Genomic DNA, 23,564 nt, shown 5'->3' with positions numbered 1-23,564 from the left:
CTGGGTGCATCTCACACACGCACATACTCACACAGGCACACGCGCACAGGCACACATACACGGAACTCTTCCCGGCTACTTCTGGGCTGAGTGACACCCTACAGCCATCAGAGAAGAGAGGGAGGGAGAGAACAGGAGGCTGAGGCTGGCAACCCAAGTGGAGCCTCACTCGGCTATGGACTCACTTTCTCTTTCTGAAAAATGGGGAGATTTTCTGATTTCATGTGATCAGCAAATGTCCCCCACATCCTCTTCCCGGAACTGATGAAAGTACCACGAAGGACAGAGCCCTGAGACCTGTAATTCAAGACTGGGGGACTGAGCTGCGATTGCTTCCCTGGGGAAGTGTGGCTAAATCACGTGACTGGCAGGACAGTAGATAGAGAAGGGCTGGATCCGATGTGCTAGAAGGCTGACCTTCCGCGTTGAAGGGAGGCAGGCAGGGCTGACCTTGGCCAAAGGGGACTGGTGGGAGTGCAATATGGGTTTTTTTCTTTTCACCCAAGCACTTTGGTTTCAAGCAGATGCTGCCACAAGGTGTCACTAAAGGCCCAGAGAGGTTGACTGACTTGCCCAAGGTCACACAGGCCTCCCGATGCCTAGCCTTAAGCATTTCTCATCACACCTAGAGCGGATCTGCCCTCCATCCGAGGTTGGGTGAGGGAGCCCAGGGAAGCTCAGGGAAACCTGAAGGACCTTGCTCTTCTGTGACGTTGGAAATAGTTTCCTGAGCTCAGGGCTCTGAGCAATAAAGATGTGTCATATAACAGTGGAAAGAGGAGATCTTAGTGGGGGAGGTGGGTACACACCTGGGCTCTCCGACACTGAGGGCCCCCTGCTGAAAGAGCAGTGACCACCTCATGTCATACCCAGTTCACGGTGTAACTCTACTAACCACACTTGTCTACACACCTTCTCCAACTTCCATTGGAAGCCACTTCATAATTGGTCAGACGAAGAGGCCCAGATGGTCTCTGCTGGGGTTTTGAGGCTTTCCTGAAACCTCTTTTTTTCAAAAGCAAGAAAGGTTCGTGCAGGCTCAGGGCTCACTGCCATCTAGCACTCCTGGCCCCTCAGGGAGGCGCTCAGTTTGGTCTCTGGCCTTCCTTTCTGCCTGGCCTTGGGTGGAAGCTCATCCCCCACTGGGCTCCAGGCCTCAGTTGCTGGGAACAGCTGGGCAATCATTAACCTGGTTGAATGACTGCTCGAAAGAGGCCATTTCTAGATTGGCTGGCTCCCATGCCCGGGGCCTGAGGGCTCTGTGTTCTGGCGTGAACACCCACCTGTAGCCAACACTGCTGGCTGGTTGACCCAAGCCCCTCACACGCCTTTCTCTCCAGCTACCTTCCAGTGATTGGTCCAGAGACAGCCATGTGACCCATTTCTGGCCAATGAGATGTAAGGGAAGCCCAGGGTAGTTTTGGAGTGCTCTTTTTAAAAGTTGCAGAACTGGCATTGCCTTTAGCATTCCCACATTCTTTCTGCTTGGAACGTGGACAGAGGTCTGGAGTTGCTGCAGCCATCTTGCTATTATGAGGCAACAAGCATGAAGACAAAGGCTTTCACACTGCCAACGGTGGAGGGGACGAAGGAAGGAAGCTGGAGCCTGGACTGTCCACCCCTGAACCAACTGCTGTATAGAATAAACACCTCCCGCTCCTGCTTAAGTATTAGGACACTGTTCATTAGAGTTTCTCTTACTTACAGCCACGTGCTTCCTTAATTGTTATACCACCCTCATCCAGTTTCAAATCTGAGCCCAGGGGGATAAAAAGGATCCCTTTCCCTGACACTGGAATGTGCCAGGGAGGTTGGAAACCTTGGACAGCCCCTCTGGCCTAATGGGTCAACTTTTCAGGGCCTTTCTGCCCTAAGCCAGGTCTCTCTGGCAGGCTCCACACTCAGCGGGGAGGGGCTGGCTTCCATCCTGGCCCTCTTGGGCTCTGATGGAGGGAGGGGTGGGCATCAGGACGCCCAAGCGCAATGTCAGAACACCTAGTGTGTTCCAGGCCTACAAGGTTACAACACAGAACAAGTGAGAAAGCTCTGATATTCTACCCAATAACCCTGCCTGGCAGGGACTGGTATTATCTTCTTAAAGACGAGGAAACTTACCAAAACTGACAAAAGAAGAAATAGTAAATAGGAATGCTTCTCTAAAACTCCAACGGACCTTGAGTTTGTAAGCAAAACTTTTCTCACAGAGAAAACTCCAGGCCCAGGTGATTTTCCTGCTGAATTCTATCTACTATTTAAGAAAAATAAATAAACCTTATTGTACAATGTCTTCCTGATAATAGGAAAAGATGGAATTCTTTTTAAGTCATTTTATGAGGCCTGTATCACCTTGGTATCTCAATTCGCACGTCTGTAAAGCGGGGGTAACAATAAGTAGTACCTGTCTCAGAGGTACTACTAAGGGAGTGGTAAGCAGAGCCCGTGGCACGATGCCTGGCCCCTGGCATGTGCTCAGTGTATGGTAATCATTCCCAAGTGGTCAAGCCAGGATTCAGGCCCCGGCCTGTGTCCGGTCTGCTTCCCTTAGACAAAGAAAGGAAGGAGAAGAGAGATGGTGAACCAACATGAACAGAGCCGCTATCCTATGACAGCCATGTAGCGAACTTTGTCGCATCCAACCCTCAAAGAAACTCTTCATGGTAGGCGTATCGATCCCATTTGACAGATAGCAAAGCTGAAGCTCAGAGAATCTGTGACAGACTGTGTAAGGTCAAAGCCAGACCTGTCTGAAGATAAATCTCATGATTCTCTGAGCCTTGCCAATTAGGCAGGTGTACTAACCAACAGCAGTGGGGAGCTCTGAACTGGGGCTAAGCTGTCTCTGGATTTAAGGGTCCCCATCTATAAACTGGGCGGAGGAGCCGCTCTAGGTTGTTGAAAGACGGATGAAGTGCATTGAGTCTCCTCAAAAACCTGCCGCGTCTGTCTGCAAAGCGCCCATGGCCAGCCCACCTGGGCTGTGGGACCTACCTCACAAACCAAGGCCACACCCAGCTCACCGCCAGCTCCGCCCTCACACGGCAGTGCTCAGGGCATGGGGAGATGGCTCACCAGGGCAGAATCGTGCCTCCTGGGTACGATGTCTTCATTGTACACGCAAAACATGAACAAATTCTCACTGCAATAAAACCAGTTCAGAAATATACTGACTAATAAGGAAGCTTGCCCCGTCCAGTCCACCTCCACTCCATTCCCCCAACCAGAGATGAACACGGTTCAAACAGCAGGACAGACCTCCTTCCAGATCTACTTCTGTTCATTCTCTCTCATATATATACAGGCACATTTGAGTTCAAGGTGATTTTTCACATGACTGCAACTGTCTTTATGTATTGTTCTGCAACTCGCTTTTTGCACTTCACAATCCCATGTGTTATTTATGTCATCTGTACTTCCCAAAGGATTTGAGGAGTTCCAGAGGGGTGCAGAGCAGGGTGAGAGCGGGGGCCCTGGAGTGACGTGGACCTGGACTGATAACCCAGTTCTGCCACCTGCATCTGGGTGACCTTGCGCCAGTCCCTAAACTCTCTGAGCTGCAGTTTCCTCATCTGTGAAATGGGGATAAGAATAATAGAAGTCAGCTCACAGGGTCAGAGTGATGTCACTCTGTGTGGTCTAAGAGGGTGTTCAGTCCTTTCAGCTCCCCAGCCTCCCTGGGCTTTGAGCACAAGGACCTAAGTGGTCTGGAGGCCAGAGGTGGCCAGACGGTCCTTAGAGCTTAGAATCCAGGGCCCCGAGTCCTCCCCTTACCCCAAACAGGAGATAGAGATGCAGGGACAGCAGCAGAGGGGCACACATGGCAGACCTGGCGTTGCAACTCCGCCTTGGGTCTGTCCAGCCATACTGGATATTCTGAGGGAGTGGCTGTGTCTCCTGCTCCTCTGTGTCCCGTGGAGGTGGCAGCTGTGACATCAGCCTGGCCCTACTTTCCCTAAATAGGGGGCAAAACAAGCTTCACTTAACTAATATCTGCTGATGTTCTTTGAAGGATTCCAGGATCCATCCTTCACTTCTGAAACCTGTTGGAACTTTCTTCTCCCTGTCCCGAAAGTGAGGAAACTGAGGCCAAGAAGAACTGCTGGGTCTCTAGACATTATCTGGTCCAGCCTCCTCATCGGACTTACGGAAATAGAGCCTAAAGGGAAGAAAGTAACTGGCATGTAGACAGGTCTGGTATGTGGCGAGCTGGGGCCAGATGCTTTAGTTAAGTCTCACGCAGCCCTGTGAGGTGGGCATCGGGGTTTCCCATTTCCTAGGTCAGGCAGCTTAGGTTGCTTTCTCAAGTGGATGCCACTAGTAAGAGCCCCGGTTAGAGCTCTGCATGTGAGTGTCAGCAACCCGTGCCCTGCGATGCCCGGCTGCATCGAATGCCCTCTCTGCCCCCGATTGGCACAGTCTGTTCCCGCCACATCCTCCTGTGTCCCACGGCTCCACCCCGACCTGCAGGACCCCTGAGGTGCTGACTTGATGTTGAGTCTATCCTCTGCACCCCAGACTGTGAGTCCCCAAGGAAAAGGGTCTGGTTCTCACTCCTTTCTGTATCCCCACCCCCAGCACGCGGCCTGGCACAGAGTGAGCCGCTGTGAATGTTCGTGGAAGAAAAGGAGGGAGGTAGGGAGGGAAGGAGGGATTCCAAAGCGCATGCTCTTTCCTCCTTCCCACAGCTTCTTTGGCAGACAAGGCCCCCAGGTTTTACACCAGATTTGATTTCCTTTCCCCTCCCATCACCACTGCCCCTTCCCCTCTTCCCCAGTCTCGCTCCCTCCCGGCCTCCCCTGCCACACTGCCCACAGCTCAGGAACCACCCTGCCAACCTCACTGCCAAGTAAGGCCTCCCTCACCAGGCCACTCGCCTTGAACAGATGACAAGGGCTTGACACAGGCCAGGGCAGGGTTTAGGGGCCCAGATGTGCCTGGACCTTTGAAGCCGCTGACACAGTGGGACTTCCCCCACTAGTGCCACCCTCCTGCCCACTGGGAGGGCCACACTGCCTCTCCAAGGTGGGGAGGGGGCTGGGGAGACTCCCAGTGTTTGTCAGCTGGAGTACTGTAGTTGGGAAGGTCTATGTTTCCATGGATACAAGCCATGGGATCTGCTGGGAGATGGGGCCATGGTGTACACAGACACAGATCCACACGGACCTGTGAGAAAAATAGCAACAGATTTGCTGAGTCATTGGCCCCACGTATTTATAGTCTCTGGCAAAGGCAGAACTGCCTATCAGAGGCTAATAATACTGCAGCAGCGTGTTAATTGCAAAGACAAGTCTTCAAGCATCCATTCAGATACCCACGACCGCTCCTTGAATAAAGAGTGTGGCCCTCAGCATGACAGCTGGCATGCATGTGAGTGTGCGTGTCTAGCAGTGTGTGTGCAGGTATGTGGAACCCGGCTAGGCACATAAAGAAAGCTCAAGCACCACATCACCCCGTCTGAATCCACCCCACAGCACTGTTACAAAGCACTCTGCCATCACCTAAGGATGTCTGAGACCCAACGTGCGTGGAGAGACGGGCAGGAGAGAAGGGGCTGCTGGCCGCCTCCCAGGATGGGCGTGGGGCCAGGATACTGGTGTGCAGCCCCGAACCTTCATCCCACAGCCTGTGGGGACAGCCATGGTCCTCCAGCTCAGGGCAGTTGGGTAGTTAGAAGGAAGGAGGTCAACCCCACGGGGCCCCTCTACACGAGATCACACAGAGACCCCAATATAGGGAATGGAGTCATGGGAGATGGGTGCCCAGGCACCCAAGTGTTCTCTTGAATAAACACCCAAAGGCCAAATTCAACTCTGGAGGAGTCTTTGCACCCTTACCTCTGGGAGGCAGGAAGCCCGTCTAGCGCTGACTCAGGCGGATCAGGTCCTCGCCTCCCACGACTGCCATCAGGGCCTTGTGATTCCACCCCTGACACTGACTTACAGCGGCACTGGCTATGCTCCTGTCCTCCGCTCTGCCACTCTGGGGGCTCCGAGGACCCCAGGGCCACACGTTCCCAGACAAGGCCCCCATGAAGACTTGTGGGTGAGAAACCAGATCCCTTCACTTCTTAGAAGGCAGTTCTCAGGTCCCCCCATGTCTGCTGAACTCCAAGCGAAATATTCCCCTGGCACAGGCTCAGGGCTCCTCGCTGGCTCTGTCCCTCTCTGGACGTGCTCCTTCTTACACAACATGCCCCTGGATTCAGAGGGCAGACGATGGGGGCCCCTGAAGGGATCCTGGTCTCACTGATCCCCCGTCGGTGCCCAAGGCCCTGAGATCAGCCTTCCCTTTGCTTCAGCTGCAACATGGCCCTTCGCCTCTGGCCCCTGGCCCAGCCTGAGGACAGAGCCTTCCAGGGGTGTGACAGCAGAGGACTGGTGTCCTCCAGGGACCCACAGAGGAACAGCAGAGCGAGGCTGTGCAGGGAGCAGGGGTAACTGGGGTCACTGTGTGAGCTAAGCCTCAATGTCTCCCACGCGAACCCCCAAACAGCTCAGTCATTCGTGACTGAGTTCACAGTATTCCAGGGAAGGGAGGGAGGAGGGAGGAAGGGGAGACAAGAAAGGGACAGCCTGTCAGTCCTCACTTCTCTTTAAGAGAAGGTTGACTCAAGAGCTATTATTAATAGTAAATTAAATATTGTGGTTATTCTGAATAATGAAGAGCTCTCCTGTTCCAACTTTCCACTGTCCTCTCTCCAGGGAAACACCTGCTGGGGCTGAGGTGTGGCATCCAGTGATGGGTGTTTGTAGGACAAAGCTGACGCCCCCTCTATGCCCAGGCCCCCCAAGAATGACTGTGGGGAGACTGGCTTCAGCTGCCCAGGTGCCCTCTGTGCTCCTACCAAGGAGCCCAGTCTGTGCTCACCTAAGGGTGGGAACCTCGGTGATGGCATCCCTGCTGGCAGAAAGTGGCTATTCTGCTTGAGGGCTGGGTGACCTTGGGCAAGTTGTAAACTGGTCAGTTCCCTCACCTGCAAAATGGGAATAATAATAATACCTACCTCGTGCTGTTGTTACAGCACTAAAGTTAACAATAATACGGTTATGATACATACAAGGTCGGACAATTAAGTTCGCGAACTCATCCTAGAAAAAGTGCTACGTACCTCATTGCTGAATATCACTATGGTCACCTTCGAAGTACTCCCCTTGGGAAGCTATGCACAAACGCCAGCGCCTAGTGGATGGGTGGACTCAATTTTGGAACTCTTTCTGGAATGGCCAGAGCTGTCGTCGTATTACCCTTGAGGTCCTGAATGTCATCAAAATGTCTTCCTTTCAATATTTCCTTTCTCTTCAGAGAAAGACAGAAGCCATTGGGGGCCAGATCAGGAGAGTAGGGAGGGTGTTCCAATACAGTTATTTGTTTACTGGCTAAAAAGTCCCTCACAGACAGTGCCATGTGAGCTGGTGCATTGTCATGATGTGAGAGCCATGAATTGTTGGGGAAAAGTTCAGGTCGTTTTCATCTAACTTTTTCACGCAATCTTTTCAGCACTTCCAAATAGTAAACTTGGTTAACTGTTTGTCCACTTGGTACAAATTCATATGACTAATCGCTCTGATACAAAAAAGGTTAACAATATCGTTGCAACAAGTTCGTGGACGTAATTGTCAGCACTCCTATACATGTGCTACACATAAAGGGCTTATAACGCAACCAGGCATCTGGTAAGCACAGTGCAGGGCTGTTAAATGAGTAAGAGGCAGCCTGGCTGTTCACAGGCAGACCCGAGACCCAGAACCTATGTGACTGACACCATTACTCACTGCAGAGAACCCCTCACTACACACACGCCCAGGCTGAGGAGGGGATTCAGCAACTTGGTGTCTTGCTCTTCTCTGGGTCTCAGTTTCCCCACCCACCAATGGGGAACAAAGCTGTGAGGTGACAGCTATATCCCAGCCTGCTCTGACCTGTAATTCATAATATCAGCTAACATTAATTGAGCACCTACTATGTGTCAGACCCTGTGTTAAGAGCTTTCCAGTTAGTCAGTCATTTCATTTACTCCTCACTACAGCTGTATGGTGGGCACTCTGTTCTACAGATGGAGATACTGAGGCTCAGAGAGGTTAAGTAACATGGCCAAGATCACACAGCTAGCAAGGGGTGGAGCTGGGATTTGAACCCAGGTCGGCCTGACTCCACAACCTGACCCCAGTGCCCTTTACGACATATCACTTCACCTCTCATCAGATTCTTGTCCAGGAACGTGTTGTGTAACTCAAGATTAATGATGGGGGATGAGGGAATCCACAGAAGAGAAGGAGCAGGTCTGGGCTGCCCCCACCCTACCCAGGCTTAGTGGCCAAGCAGCCCTCTATTTGATATCAGCTCATCCCAAGAGGGGAGAACTCAAGCTGGCTGCCTGGTGCTGGGGGAAGGCACAGATCCTAGAGACTAGGGAGAGGAGACCCTTGGAAGAGGCCCCATGGAGAGGCAGAGGCAGAGCTGGGGCCCAGGCCCAGATCAGGTACCTGCAGGAAAGCTGAGGGGCAGGGCCATCAAGCCCCTCCCACTCGCTCCCTCCCATCTGTCCCATCTGGTCCCTCCTGGGCCCACTTGGCTGCCCTCTCCTGCATCGCCAGTGGCAGCAGCTTTTGGAGGGAACGCTCTCCCCTGGGCCCTGATGCTGTGCTAAGTCGTTGTTTATGAGGAGGAAACAAGGCCGACTGCATTTTCTAAAGAGGCTCCAGGGAGCTGCAGTCGCCTGTGAGGCCCAGATTGGGACCTCTCAGCACTGAACTGCTGTGAGTTGGGACAGTGAGCCCCGGGGGTCGCCGGCAGGGCGGGGCTCAGCAGGGTGTGTTCATGGATGGGTGTGGGGTCCATTCAACCTAGGGACGATGAATGGAGCCTTGCTGTGGGGCTGGGAGATGGGACCCAAGAGGGGCCTGGGCTGGGGCTCCTAAAGCTGGAAGTGCACATGGGAACTACCTGCTGCCTGGCAGGCCCCAAGGAGGGGGTGAACTCAGGGAGGTGGCAACTGGAGAGGGCTCCTAACCTAGCCTGCCAGGTCAGGAAGCCTCCCTGCAGGGACCACTGCATCCTGCCTGGGGCACGAAGGTGGGAAGGGCATTCCAGGCAGGGAGCAGCATGTGAGGGGTGCAGAGGCCCAGGAGGAGACACGGGTTGCCACTTGCCAGCATTTCCGCGTGGTTAGCGGGGAGACGGTGAAGGTGACAATGTGGGGTACTGGACAGGGCCAGTTGTAAGAGGCCTGGGCGATGCGTCTAGAAGCTTGGTTTTTCTGCTGAAAGTAATGAGGGGCCACGGAAGAGAGTCATCTGATCTGACCGGCCTTTCAAAGATCTCTCTCTCTCCAGAGCCCCAGCTCAAGCCGCTGGCATCACGGCGAGCCTGCCTGAGATTGCACCTTGGATGCAAGGCCACGGCAGGCACAATTCAGATCTGCTATCCAACCGATTTCTCTGGGGCAATGGATCTCCTTCCCATTTCACAGATGGCTATGTTAGAAGTCAACAAAGTAAAGACGATTACATGTCAGAAAATCAGTCCAAATAATTAGTTATGTCAATTACTAAAAAGAGAAAAGTCACATGACAATCTTAACAGACACCAAAGACACATTTGATAGAATCGAACTCCCATTCTGATGAAAACAGTAAAATAAAAAGAAGAGAACGTTTCCTTGACATAATAAATTTGCAATCCATAGTTGACATCATTCTTAACAATCAAACACCGGCAAGAGGTATTCATATTTAAGTCAGAGGGGGACAAAAATGCCTGCTATTAGCACAATTGGTCGACATTGTTCTAGAAGTTCTAGCCAATGCAATAGTACATTAAAAATAAAAAGAAGCATAATGTTCAGGAAGAAGGAAAAATTGTTATCATTATTTGTTCATGATATGATTGTTTACCCAAAAAATTGAGAGAGTCTACTGAAAAATTAATGAGACCATGAGAGAGGTCAGTAAAACGGCCAGTATCAAAATAAATGCACTTGCGGCGTATTCCAATTAGAAAACACAAAATAAAGAAAAGAAATCCCTAATGTAGGTTCTTCAGTGACTCCCTTTGCCCTGAGCAGATGGAGTGAGGAAAGCACTCCAAGTTCAAGAACAAGCTCCAAGTACAGGGCCCTGGTGGGGGAGGAAAGGAAAGTGGGGCACAGGGTGAAGCTGTAGCAGGCAGGCAAGGAAAGGAGGAGAAGGGCGTCCTGGAGCACCTTCCCTGGCTGGTCACAATTGGGCCCTGTTAGGGGAAGACCCAGCCATTTGGGCCTGGTTCCCAGGACGCCTGGCAGACAGCAGCTCAGGACAGTGAGACCGGGGCAGCTCCCTGTGGTTCAGTGAGCCTGGACTCACTGAGGGGAAGGACCCACCCACTGTGGGCTCCCGGCTGCACTGGATACCGGGTAAGGGGACTGCAGACCCTGATGGAGACCCTTCATCCACTGCAGGGCACAGACTCCCAGACAGTGAGATTCCAGCTAAAAGCGTGTTGCTGAACATTTGATGGGCTGATTTACAAATTGCACCTCTGGATTCATGAAAGCAGATTTCCTAAGAGAACCTATCTGTGGCAGAGGCACACCTAGCCCACCTCCAAGCCCCACTGTGATGCCAAGGGCTCACTCCCCACATCTCTGGCAATGGGGTCCTGACTAGCTGGGGTGGCCTGACTCCCCTGGAGGAACCCAGCAGGACCACAGGTGTGAGAGCACCGGCTCAGTCACTCCCAGGGCCCATTCTCAACAGGTAAAGCTTGTAGATTTCTCTCCCATTTTCCATGGTGCGAGTATGACATGATTCGCATGCCTGGGTCACCCTAGAGAATGTTGGGGTTCTCCATCATTCTCCCTCAGAGAAGCCCCAGAGCAAAGGCGTGACGGCTGGCCAATATTTCAGGGTAACAAACTCTCTTGTTCCCGCCCCCTTTTCCTTTTGTCATCACTCACAGGCTCTATCTGAACTTAAGAAAATCCGTGGCCCCAAACCCAACAGTGCTGCTCCTCCCGGGGGCAGGGTGATCACCACCCAGGGGAAGTGTTGCCCTCTAGAGAGAGGTTTGCTGAAAAGCACTGGAGCTTCTGTGGTGGAATTTTAGGCATGGAGACTATGTCTAGGGGGCATTTAGTCCCTGAAATATGTGAGGATCACATTGTTGAGTGCCTGAAAGCAGGAATTAATGAGGGGCAATGTGGCCCCTTCAGGATGGGGCCGCCCAGTGGCGGGGAGAAGGGAAGGGCAGGACAGAGGAAACAAACCATACAGAGCACCTGCCAGGTGCCTTAACTAAGATGTCCCATGAAATCCACGACCAGAGTGGGTGGGCATTTACACCTGGATTCAAACCCTGGTCACTCGAACTCCACAGCCTGTGTTCTTAAGTGCTGGCCTCTGGCTGCTCCATAGAAAACCAAGTGCCATGCAGGGTCTCAGCTCCCGTTTCCCCGCACAAAAACGCAGGATATGGTGAGGCCAAAAAGGAACACCAACAAAGACATCAACGGAGCTAAATTCTCACAGGCGGCTGGGTTGGAGACACAGGAAGCAGGAGCCACACGATCCGCAATCTGCCATCCGCTTCTCTGCCAACCACCCCACCAAGGTAGCCACGGCGGTTACTTCAGTGGCTAATGGCTAACCGGTAACAGCCGATGGCCAACTAGTCACAGCTGACCGCCATCTACTACCCGAGCCAGCACCTTTCCACGTGAGGCCGAGAGCCTGGAAACTGCTCTCTGGGGCTCTGTCCACACACCAAGCTTTTAGATGGCAAGCACAGAGTCCTCACCAGGTGCTAATCTCCTTCTCCTCCCTCTGCTCTATTTCCCACCTACCTCGGTCTTCTCATCAGCCTCGGAGCCTAGAACTACCCCGTTAATTCTTCCTACTCTTGGGGTCAGAACTGCCCTCACGTGGGTGCTCTGTGACCATCCAGATCTATGTGTCAGGGCCACACTCAGCACCACGCCCTCCGCCCTCCAGAAGGGAGCTTTTCAGGCAGGACAGGGGCGGGGCACAGAAAGGAAAGGAGAGCACAGATCTCTTTTGCAGGCTCAGTCTTTGTGCCCCAGCCCCACCCTTCTTCTTCTGCAAGTTCATTGATTAGCAAGAGCTCCCTCCCCAAGCACAGGGCTGGGGAGAAGACTCGCCATAGGGGTGTGGGTTTGTTTGGTTTAATTCACCAAGTACCCCTGGATCCTTGGTCTTGTCACCATGGAAACCTTGTGAGGTCACTGGTATCATTAAAATGGGAGAAAAAAAATTTTCTCCCTCTCCCAAAGCGAGTGCCCACTTGGCTCCAGTGGCCTCTGCGTAGGAGTAAGGACAGTGGGCAGTCTGAGGGGAGAGACCTAGGCCCGTCCTCAGGGGTGGGTTAACCCCTTGTAGCCCAGGATGCTGGCTGTTCAGACACAAGCTGTCTGCCTCCCGGAAATTTTTCAGGTGTCCTCGCCTGGTAAGCGAGCATCCTGCAGCTTTGTGCACATGTGAGCAGACTTCACACTTCATCTGGAGAAGTCAGGAAGAGCTCTTCCCGGGCAGTGGTACTGAGTGAATGCTTGTCTAGCAGGCGGGGGAGCTGCTGTGGGAGAAGAGAGAGGGAGCCAGAGTTCTGGACCACTGCTCTAGACCCTTCTCCCTTTCAACCAAAGGTGAGAGGGGGACTGACGATGAAGGCTGGCATGGGAGAGGAGAGGGTCAGGGTCCCTCCCCATGCCTGGGGTGCTAAGGTTGTGTCAGGTGCCACAGACCCTTGACACCTCCTTCCTCCATGCTGCCGGCAGAAGGCGGATGCCCGCTTGCATTGGAGAGGACCCAGTCCACCTGTGAGGCCAGCAGCGGGGCTGACAGCTCAGCTCCCCATACTCTCACCCTCTGGCCTGTAGGCAACTCAGCTCCAGCCCAATTTCCTACCAGGATCCAAAGAGTCTCTCTGTGCTGCCCCCTGGAGTCCGAATTCCTCTTGTGACTCTCAAGACCCTTCCCGGTAGCCATCCCACTGGGTCTCCCTCGGAGGGTCCCTCTAGCAGGTGGGGCCCTGGCTGTTCTAGACGCCTGCTGCTTCCTTTATTCACACTGCTTCCCTCGCCTACGACAATTTCTCCCCCTTTGGTACCTATTTAATCCTATATGATAGTCTTCATCCTCATCTGCACCATTTTCACCTTCATGTTTCCATAGCGCCGCAGCGCTACCACCAGAAACTTCTCCATCACTCCATCACCACTGTCTTCAGCAGCACCAGCACCAGTGGGCCACCTCACCACCAACACTGCTCTCAGCACCACGGCCCTTTCCATCACTCACGCTGTCTCTCACCGCCACGATCACCCCTCAGCACTACAGCCACGGCCCCCCTGTCAGTGCCGCCACCACCATGACCACCACCAGCGCTGCACTCACCACCACCACCACTGTCACTGTCCCTACCACCATCCTCACCACAGGACCACTCATCCCTACCGTCACGACCACTGCACTCATCAGCATCATTTGAAGGGAAATGATGCCTTTCTTCATAAAATTAACTGATCAGTCAATTAACTGATCCATTAATTTCAAATCCTCCAGTGGAGGCCGTGGAAGAACCCACATGGGGGCCCTGGATGATAAGGCCCCCATTCTTGCTCCCTGAGATTTTTTCCTCCTTTGAAGAATCTCTCACCAGTTGCCATAGTTGCCACCAAAGTGGCCATGGGGGCTGTTTCTCGACTACCTCAAGGTACAGCTGAGACAAAGCTGGAATACGTATAATAATGGGACAATAATATAAACTGCTGACGAGAGAATATAAATTGGCACAGACTTTCTGAAGAGTAGTTTAACAATACGACAGAGCCTTTGGAAAGTGCATTCTCAGAAACGTTACTTCTAAGAAGCTACCCTAAGAAAATAATTAGATAAATGTGAAAAGATGATGTGTAGGTGTTATAACAGCAATAACTGGAAACAGCCTAAATCCATAGGAAAAAAAGAGACGGCTTAAAGTAACCGTATGGACTAATGTGCAGCCGTTTAAACAGGAAATATAGATGTATCTATTGACATAAAATATGCTGATGCTATACTGTTAATGAATAAAAGCAGGTTTCATATCAGCATTTGTAGAATATCTTCCTATTTCTAAAAGTATAAATGTGTTCAAGAAACAAGGGGAAAACATTTTATCTTAACAGCTGGCACTAGACTCCTTCTTAGAGACGAAACTATCTGTGTTTGGAAAAAGAAAAAACTTTCATCAGCTGTTTAGACAGATGATGGCTGCAAACCACTCAGCACAAGAGAAGGAGAGGAATTAATTTTGCCCCTGAGGAAGATGGCAGAGAAAGGCGCGATGATCGGAGAAGGGAAGGGACAGGGAAGTGGGCATGGGGGAGCAAGGCCAAGACGGGAACATGCCAGGACCCCTGCCCCCTGCTGGTGTGGGGCGTGGAGGACGGCCTTTCAGAGCTGTGATCAGTGCCCTTCGCTGTGTGGCTGCAGGGTGGGTCATTACTTCTCCCAACGCCAATGGTTTAGTGAAGTCTGCTAAGGGCTCAGACTTTCTGAATGAGTGGCTTTCCGTTCACTGAGAATGGAATTGGAGTTTCAGGTCTGATCTACCCCAAAGTGGTTATTTCTGGTGGGGTAAATTATGGTGGTTCGTGTAATTTTTAGTTTTGTGTGTATTTTCTGATTTTTCTAAAATAAACTTTAAAGAAAAAAGCAAGTTTCAGGGACCACGTTGGGAATACACCCGACAGTCAGATGGAACTGGATGATCTGGGGTAAAACGTATGGCCTATGTCCTCCCACCACAGACCCCCACGCTGCTGCACATTGTAGGCATGGTCTTAATGCCCCCCAGCCCCACCCAGGCACATCCTTCTAGATGTCTCAGCACTTTGAAGCCTGGTCCCCAAAGAGTAACATTATGGGAGACACAGGGAATCCCCACTCTGGTGCCGAAACTTAGACCCATCTTCTTCTTGTGCTCTCTGCTCAGAGGACCCACATCTTCCCATGTGGGTGACAAAAGGAATGACCCCTCTTCAGAGGATGTCCTGCAACTCTCAAGGACTTGGGCATATGAGCTTGCGTGACATAGTACTAAGGAAACGCCCCAGCAGTTCTACTAGTCACACAAAAGACGCACAGACAGCAGCAGTGGTCCCTAGGTGCACCGCCGTCACCACCATCATCATTACCTCCACCACGGCCAGCATCACCTGCACAACCGAAACTGCCAGCCTCCTTCCTATGCGATCAGTGTACATACATCCAGTTCTGCCTACATTCAGGGTTAGCTTGATGTGGGCCTGAAAGGGCACAAAGAAGAGGAAAGTGGGGGGAGGGCTGTTTTGTCCCCATCTCCTGACATGTCTCTGATTCCCACAAAACCGTGTGCAGTTCATTCACTTGGTATTCAGTGAAATAATGTAGTTGGTAACGACTTTGCTTTGCATTCAGTTGGATAACACTGTTAGTTATGAATGTACAATTTGCAGAGGGATAGGCTTTTTTTCCGAGGCGTCAGAGAAGCTGTTGCTTACAAACTTGTAATTTGCCGCTGCAAATCCATCTGTAAATGACACTATGGCAAGCGGAAAATCTCCCAGGCACAAGGAATACAACCTCAGAATTAAATTGTGTGTTTGACAAGAAGCTGCTGCTCTGTCCTGCCCTGGCCTGGGGGACAGGGGGAACCTACACGCTCTTCCTCCTGGGTTCAGCCTCATCCTGGCCTGTGTCTTCCATCAGTTCAGCCCCCACCCCGGTACCCCCCAGCAGTCCAGCACCCGGCCCCTGCACTCCTCCTTCCACATCCAGAGGTGGGTGGGGCCAACGGCCCAGCCAAGATCGCACAGCTTTCTGGGGGAAAGCGCAGACTGGCTCAGCCAGCATGGGCATAATTTGGGCTGTGGAATGAATACAGAACCCCACTGTCCACTTTTCCTAACTCTTTATGGGCCTTTGTCTCCCCATCATTGACGAAACTCCAACCTCCTTAAAAGTGTTTCCCCCAGATCTGTCAGCCAGAGTATGGCTAGGCAGTCTGTTTAGGAAAGTGCCCCCTTAACCAGGATTGAGCCCAGATGAGGGGTTAAGAGGATGGGCAAGGAATTGAGCCAGGGCCCAAAAGGGCAGAATTGGGTGGGTGGGTGGGGGGCAGTGACCTGTGAGAGCTCAGCCCACAGACTACATGGGGCCAAACCTCTTTGCCTCAACTCTCTCTGGGCTCTTGTAGTTTACACCTTTTGTTTTGTCTTATTTCCTTTTGTGCTTCTCTCACTTATTTGCCGATTTATTCTTTTTTAGTAAAAATTTCTTTTAAACTTTAAGTTTCTTTAACTTGGGATGAAAATAAAGAAGGGGCTCAATCCATAGATGGGACGAAAAATAAAATTGGTGGTTGGTAGGAAGGCAGAGCTGGAAAGGAATCTGGGGCACTCATCAGCAGTGATCCAATACACATTCGTACTACTCCCTCCCCACCACGTGCCAGACACGGAGCAAGAGGACAGGAGCCAAGGAATAAATAAGAGGCTTAGCAGGGAGTCAGGCCATTGTATAAGCAGCTAAGGGAAGGTGTGATCACTGCTTTGCTAAAGAGAATCTCTGTGTTATGGTGCCCCATGGCAGAGTCACCAAAAGTAGTCCCAAAGGGTTTAACATGAGACCTGCTACTGACAAGCTGTGTGACCTCAAGCAAGTTGCTTAACCACCCTGAGCTCCTTCAGTTGTCAATCAGTATTTGCTGAACATTTGTATTGTAGCCAACAAGAGGGATGTATATACATTCTAGCAAGGATGCAGATGTGACAACCCCTGGGGCACGGGCTCGTCTAGGGGAGGCTTCTCGGAAGGCTTTCCTGAGGATTGAAATTTAAGCCAAGGCCTCAAGGATCAGTAGTTGGGCCGAAGAAGGGGTAAGAGTGCACCAGACAGAGGGAACTGTATGTGCCAAAGTCCAGGGGCAAGAAATGTGTGCGTCCAAGGCCCTGAAAGGTCAGTGTGAAGGGAGAGAATGATGGGAGGTGAGGCGAGAGGGGAGGTGGGAGAGGGATGGGGCAGTACCACCGGGGGACTGGGGACACCGAGAATTTGGGACTTTAGGAAACTGTGGGACGCATGAGGGATTTTAAGCAGGGGAATGATATGTCTGACTCAAAGTTCTTTGAAATCCTTGTGGCTGTGGTGGGACGCATACCTTGGAGAGGACCGAAGAGCATGGGTAGGGGCTGGATTTCATTGTCTGGGGAGAGATGAAGGTACCTCAGACCAGGGCGGCAGCACAGAATCAAGACAGGAAAAGGATCCAGGAGGCAGAACGAGAAAACAGGCGGATTCCAGGTTGAGGAGTGAGGGAAGGTATAAAGAAAGATTCCCAGAGTTTCGGTAAGAGCAGCTGAGATAGGGGCCCCAGGCGGAGGAAATGTTTAGGACACATCCCAAGTTCAGTTTTGAATTTGAGCGGCCCAGGAGGCAGGAGGATCTGCAAGTCTGGAACTTGGAGAGAATCCAGGCCGGAGATGTGTATTTGAAATGAGGGGCCGTATAGGTCGTAACAGCAACCACAGGAGAGGAGGAATGATGGAGGAGGAAGACAGAGGGGTGAGAATGAAAAGGCATAGTACTGAGCCTTCAGCAACACCAGTGTGCAAAGATGGTCAGGGTGGGACACCAGCAGAGGCAGCTGAGGGCCAGCGGTGACTAGGCAGCGAGTAGAAACTCAGGGAGGCTTGGCATCCCTGAAGCTAAGGGAAGAGAGATGCTTGATTGTCCCGAATGCAGTGAAAAGACAGGTCAGATCAGGACTTGTGGACAGAGCACCTTGGAGGTCACCAGTGACCTTAGCTTTGAAATTTTGTTAGGGAAGCAGTGGAGGTGGACTCCAGACCACAAAAGGACAAGGAATGAGTGAGCTGGGGAAAGAGAGGAAGGAAATGGGGACAATCTTGGGGTAAGGCTGGCAGGGGAAAGAGGAAAGGTGGAAAGGCAGGGGAGAAGGAGGGAGAGGGAGGGAGGGAGGGAGAGGGAAGGGGAGGGAGGGAGGGAGGGAGAGAGAGAGAGAGAGAGATTGATTTAATTGACAGGAGAGCAAAGAGTGAAGGATAATGGACAGCATAAGATTCCCCAGAAGACAGGAGGGGATGACAACACAGTTCTTCCATGCTGTGGGCAGACTAATTGAGGATTCGTTGTGTGAAAATACTCTGCAAAATATCATCCTCCTAGAATATCCCAAAATCCCATTTTCGGAAGAGGAAGCAGAGGCACAGAGAGGGTATATGAATGGTCTAAATCACACAGCAGGGCTTTGCATACAGGTTCTTTCCTGAGAAGAGCAGGGTCTGAGCATTAGAGGTTCCAGGGAAGCTGTGAAGGCTCAGGATGTGTTTTGAAGCCCTGCTCCTTCCCTCAAGATTTTCCCATCTCAGGTCATCTTTAAAATATTTTGTTTAAAAACAAATAAGTATTTTAGAGATTCGATATTCAAAAAAACGTGTCTTGAGAACTGACTACAGCAGACGCTGCTACACATTGAGGACACGGAGGTGTCTGCTCTCCAGCGGCTCATGGTCTGGTGGGAGAGTGTGAGAGTCACGATGACAGTGCAATGTGGCAAGTGCTGTCCTTGCGGTGGACGAGGGCTCTATGGTGGCACACAGGAGGGCCCTCACACACTGGGAGAAGATTTCAGGGGGACCTAGCGGTTAGCCTGGAGGAGAAAGGTGAGAAGAGGAGCAATTCAGGGCAAAGAGGAGAGCAAGTATAAGGAGGGGAGCAGGAGAAGCTGCACATAGCTCAGTCTGGCAGAAGCAGAGGGAACCAGAGGCGACAGAGAGGAGGTTGGAGAGATGGTGAGGGCAGGTGCCTGAGAAGACATGAATGCCAAACTAAGGGGACTGGACTTGCCTTGTAGGGACCAGGGTCCACGGAAGTTCATAAACAGGGAGATCAGGAAGCTGATACCAGGAACAGTGGACTCTGCAGGGAAGTCTGAAGGTGGGCAGACCCATTAGTTGGCCATCAGCTAATGCAGGGGCTGATGGGTACAAAAAGGGCCTGGTCGTCAGTAGAGAGAAGAAGAAATCTGTCTACACGATGTGAAGTGGGTAGAATCAACAAGAATTAGTGACAAGTTCAACGTAAGAGAACGGGAGTTTAGGGTACCCTCAAGTTTCTGGCCTGTGTGGAGGGGTGGAGGCTAATGCCATCCTTTGAGATAGGGAAGACAAAGAGGATATGTTCGGGGGGTGAGGACAGTGATGGGTTCTGACTTGGGCACGCTGAGTTTGAGATGCCTGCAGGACATCCTCATGGAAATGTGCAGTAGGCAGGTGGCAATAGAGCTAAAGCTTTGGAGAGGTCTTTTCTGGAAATAGCAAATTGGACGCCAAAACTTTTAGGTGGTGTGGAAGAGCTCCTTTGAGGAAGGTATGTGGAGTGAGAAGAGAGTCTAGGTGAGAATCCCACAGATCACCAACATTTAAGGGACCAGAGGCAGAAGAAGACCTCTTGAAGCTGGCTGAGAAGCAGCACTCAGAGAGGCGGAGGAGAATCGGGACAAACGAGTTGTGATGCCCCAGAGGAGAGGGTGCCAGGAAGCAGGATGAGCTTAGCAGGGTCAGATGCCAGAAAGGACTCACCTTGGACAGAGGACAAAAAGTGTCCGCTGGTCTCAGCAAGACCAAGGTCTTGCTCCGTGAGGGTGATCCCAGCAATGCAAGGTTACCAGGTTTGAGGAGTGACACGAAGTGAGCAACAGGAAGCAGCCAGTGTAGAAACATTTTTGAAGAACTTTGCCTCAACAGGAGAGCTTTCAGTGGGCAGGAAGCTGACAGAAGTGTCCCCAGACATGGCTTCCCCAATATAAGCCCCGCACTGCCCAATCAGTCATTTTGTCCATTATCTGAAAAGGCCTTTCCTAGGAGGCTCAAGTATAGATTCTCTTTTACTGGGGGATTTTTTCATGAAAAATTTGCTTATGGCGTTATGCACTCATCCCACCTTTGTGTTCAGAAAATTTCCCTAGGCCCCAAATGTCAATAATAATAGCTAATATTTATGGAACACCTACTAAGCCCTGTGCTGAATATGTGACACGGACTGTTTTATTTAGTCCTCAAGACAATTATCAGGAAGGTATTTACAGAGAGGGAAGATTTAGTGAGTCACGTGGTTCGTGGGAAAGCTGGCCAGATCCTTCCAACTCTATCACCTAAATGCTAGCTTCTCTAATGTCTCTATCGTCTCTTTCAGATGCCTAAACATGCTCATTCTAGCTCAGGCACCGCCTCTCCGGTGCCAGGACCCACTCCTTCTGAGAATTTAGCCTGTAGATGGGATCTGTGTTCCTTCCCGACCTGCAGGCCAGGCTCAGTCCTGCATAGTCAGCCACAATGGATGGCAGGCTAAGAAAAAGAGCTACCATTTTTCCGCCTCCTACCTCCCAGCACCCTCACCTCGGGCATGTGTTTGATGCGTCTTGTTTCTCATTTTATTCCATTTTCAAGGCAACTGTATGCAGTCACTATCATTTTGCCTACTTTACAGATAAGGAACCTCAAATTCAGAGAGGGCAGGTAACTTACCCAAGATCACACAGCCGGTGAATGGCAAAACTGGGACCCAAATCCAAGTCTGCCTGATGCAATAACCTCCCAAATACCCAGCCTCCCCCCCGTGGCCACAGGGCAGCGGCTCCTTACCCTCTGGTTTCAGGATCTTTGGACATCCTCTCCCTCATGTGGAAGTTCAATCATTTAGTAGATCATCTGTTCATTTAGTATTCCCCGAATGCACTCATCAGACTCCCATTGGCTGCGCGAGACAGAAACTGACCAAAGCAGCTGGGGCAATAAAGAAATTTATTGGCTCTTACAGATGGATAGGATGTTATTGCAGCTCCCAGGACTGAAAGAAGGACTGCAGGAACCAAGGCATAAGAGCCAAAATCGGGACTCGGTGCTGCCATCATGCTCTCTAAATTTCTCCTCCCTCTGTTGCCTTGCTTGGCTCTTACATTTAGTGGGAAAGATGCCTTGTCCACAGCCTCAGGCCCATAGCATCCAGCTTTGTGCCCTGTAGGAAGGAGGCTCCCTCCTTCCCACATCTACATATCAATCCCAGGGAAAGCCTCTGATTGGCCTTGTTTGGGTAATGTGCCCACCTCTTGGGCCAATCACTGGTGCTGGAGGATGGGCTTCCATGATTGGTGCTGTCTGGGTCATATGCCGACCTGCTGACACTGGTGTGGGCACGATGGGAGTAGTGGAACTTTAACAAACAACCCATCAGGTCTATGTGATGACAGGGAGGAATTTCCCAAAGGAAGGGATGCCAAAAGTGGGACGACGGAAAACAGGCCAAAGTAAATTCACTGGCTGTCACACTTCACTCCACTGGTCTATGTGAGAGACAGAACAGACACAACACAGACACCGTCCTGGGAGCTCACAGCCTCATAAGAAAATAAGGCTTACAGACAAGAAGCTATTAATAAGAGCTGAGAGCAGCTACCATCTATGGAGCACTTACCAGGTGCCCAGTTTTGGACCAAGTACTTTCACGTTCATTGTCCTATTCCTGCTCACAATGACCCTGGAAAGTAGGTACTCTTATTTTTCTCAGTCAAAGAGACAGTAGAAAACAACCTTTCTTTTTTCCTTTTTTGGCATAATAGTCAATACAGGAAAAAATAAAAAATATTTGTGGGCTCCTTATACCCACTCAGAGAGGTTAAGTGACTTGCCTAAGATCACACAGCTAGCACATTAAATGAACATCCTGGGAAACACTTGGTTAAGGGCCAAAAGAGTGCTTCTCTTTCTTTTTGTTGACTAAAGGACCAGGGAAGGCTAACGGGTGGTGGGGTAGTGGATCTAAGCAGAAATCTGAAGGATGGGACATCTGGGTCGGTAGTCACAGAGGTTGGAGGGAAGAGGGGATGGGTCAATTTTCAAATACTGAGGAAGGCAAGCCTGAGAACAACCCAGAACCTATCTGTTCCCTCTCTTTGGTAGCCCTGTGGAGATTTACAATCAGAGACCCCCTCTGAGATTCCTCTTCTCCAGCCTGCTCTGACCAGCCCAACCCGTCTTCATAGGACATATGCACCGGTCTCTCCCCTCCTCTAGATATACCCGGTGAATTGAGGTCTTAGACAGTTTGATCCACACAGATGGCAGAAGAAATGTCACCTCCCTTTTTAAAAACACCTTACTTCTATTAATGGGACCCAAGATCAATTAGGTATTAAGCAGTCACATCCCATCCTCTCAAACTGAATTCATTGTTCCCTAACACCCCCAGTTCAAACTCACCTTCCCCAAACTGGACATGGGTAGATGGCTTCATGGATCTAAGACTAGAAACTCATTTTCTTTCCTCAGGTTCAGCCCATTTTGAGGTTGGTCATCCCTTAACATTACAGCTTCCACAAAAGTGATTAGTGGGACTGTACGATTCCACTTATATGAGGTACCTAAGAGTAATCACACTCACAGACACAGAAAGTAGAATGGTGGTTGCGAGGGGCCAGGGGTGGGGAGCGAGAATGGGCAGGTATTGTGTCTACTGGGTGTAGAGTTTCAGCTTTTCGAGATGAAGAGTTCTGGAGATGGATGGTGGGGACGAATGCACAACAATCACTGTCACTGGAATTCCAGTCGCCCATGGGCTAGCCTCAAGCCACCACCCAGCCCCATCTCCTTTGCGCCCTCATCCATCACCAGTTCAAGATCTCTACAACCCTGTCATTTGAACTTTGGCCACCTCTACTCACTAACTCCTATTCTTCACCAGTCACTCGGCTCTCAATGTACAGTGATTTGGCTCCTAACACTTTCCTTCCCTTCCCCCCAAAAGCCTGCCGCTGGCACATCACCAGTGGCCTCCTACGGACCCAGGCCAGTGGACACTTTCCATCCCTTTCTCACAGCTGCTTCCTCAGACACTTGAGCACGTGATTCCTCCGAAGCCTCTCCTCCCGGGCCTGTATGATGCCCTACTCTCCTACCTCCCCGACAGCTCCTGTCCATCTTCCTCAGAGACCTTCCCAAGGCTCTAGCCTGGATCTACTGCTTTTGTTACTGGTCTACACATTCTGCCTGCTCAATCTCATCCCCTCTAATGATGATTTAAAAAAAAATACTCTCAAGCCCAGGCTTAGACTCATATACTCAACTGTCTTCAGGATGTCTCCACCTGTCCCAAATTGGACTCCTCTTCTTCACCCCAGACCTGTTCTTCCCTCTCTGTTCTCTAACTCAACTGGTGGTGCTACCATCTACCCAGGCTCCCAAGCTGTCACCCAGGGGCATCCTGGGTTCTCCCTTCCTCTCAAAGTTCAACCAGTCTCTAAGTCCTGCCATGTTCTCCTAAATTGCTTCTCAAAGCATCCCCTCCTCTCCACCCCTGCTGCTGCCCCAGACCCTCCCCTCTCAGCTCCATTGTGTAACAGCCTCCTAACTGGTCTCCCCACTGTGGCCTAGCCCTCAGGTCCACCAGCCACATGCCCTAGAGCGATATCTTGGGAGGACAAGCAGGACAGGTTCCCCTCTGCTCCAGGATAAAATCCAAGCTCCTAACCACCGCCTC

The sequence above is a fragment of the Rhinolophus ferrumequinum genome, chromosome 6 (genome assembly GCF_004115265.2).
Source record: "Rhinolophus ferrumequinum isolate MPI-CBG mRhiFer1 chromosome 6, mRhiFer1_v1.p, whole genome shotgun sequence".
In the NCBI taxonomy this organism is placed as follows: Eukaryota; Metazoa; Chordata; class Mammalia; order Chiroptera; family Rhinolophidae; genus Rhinolophus; species Rhinolophus ferrumequinum.
Note: the sequence above shows the minus strand (reverse complement) of the source record.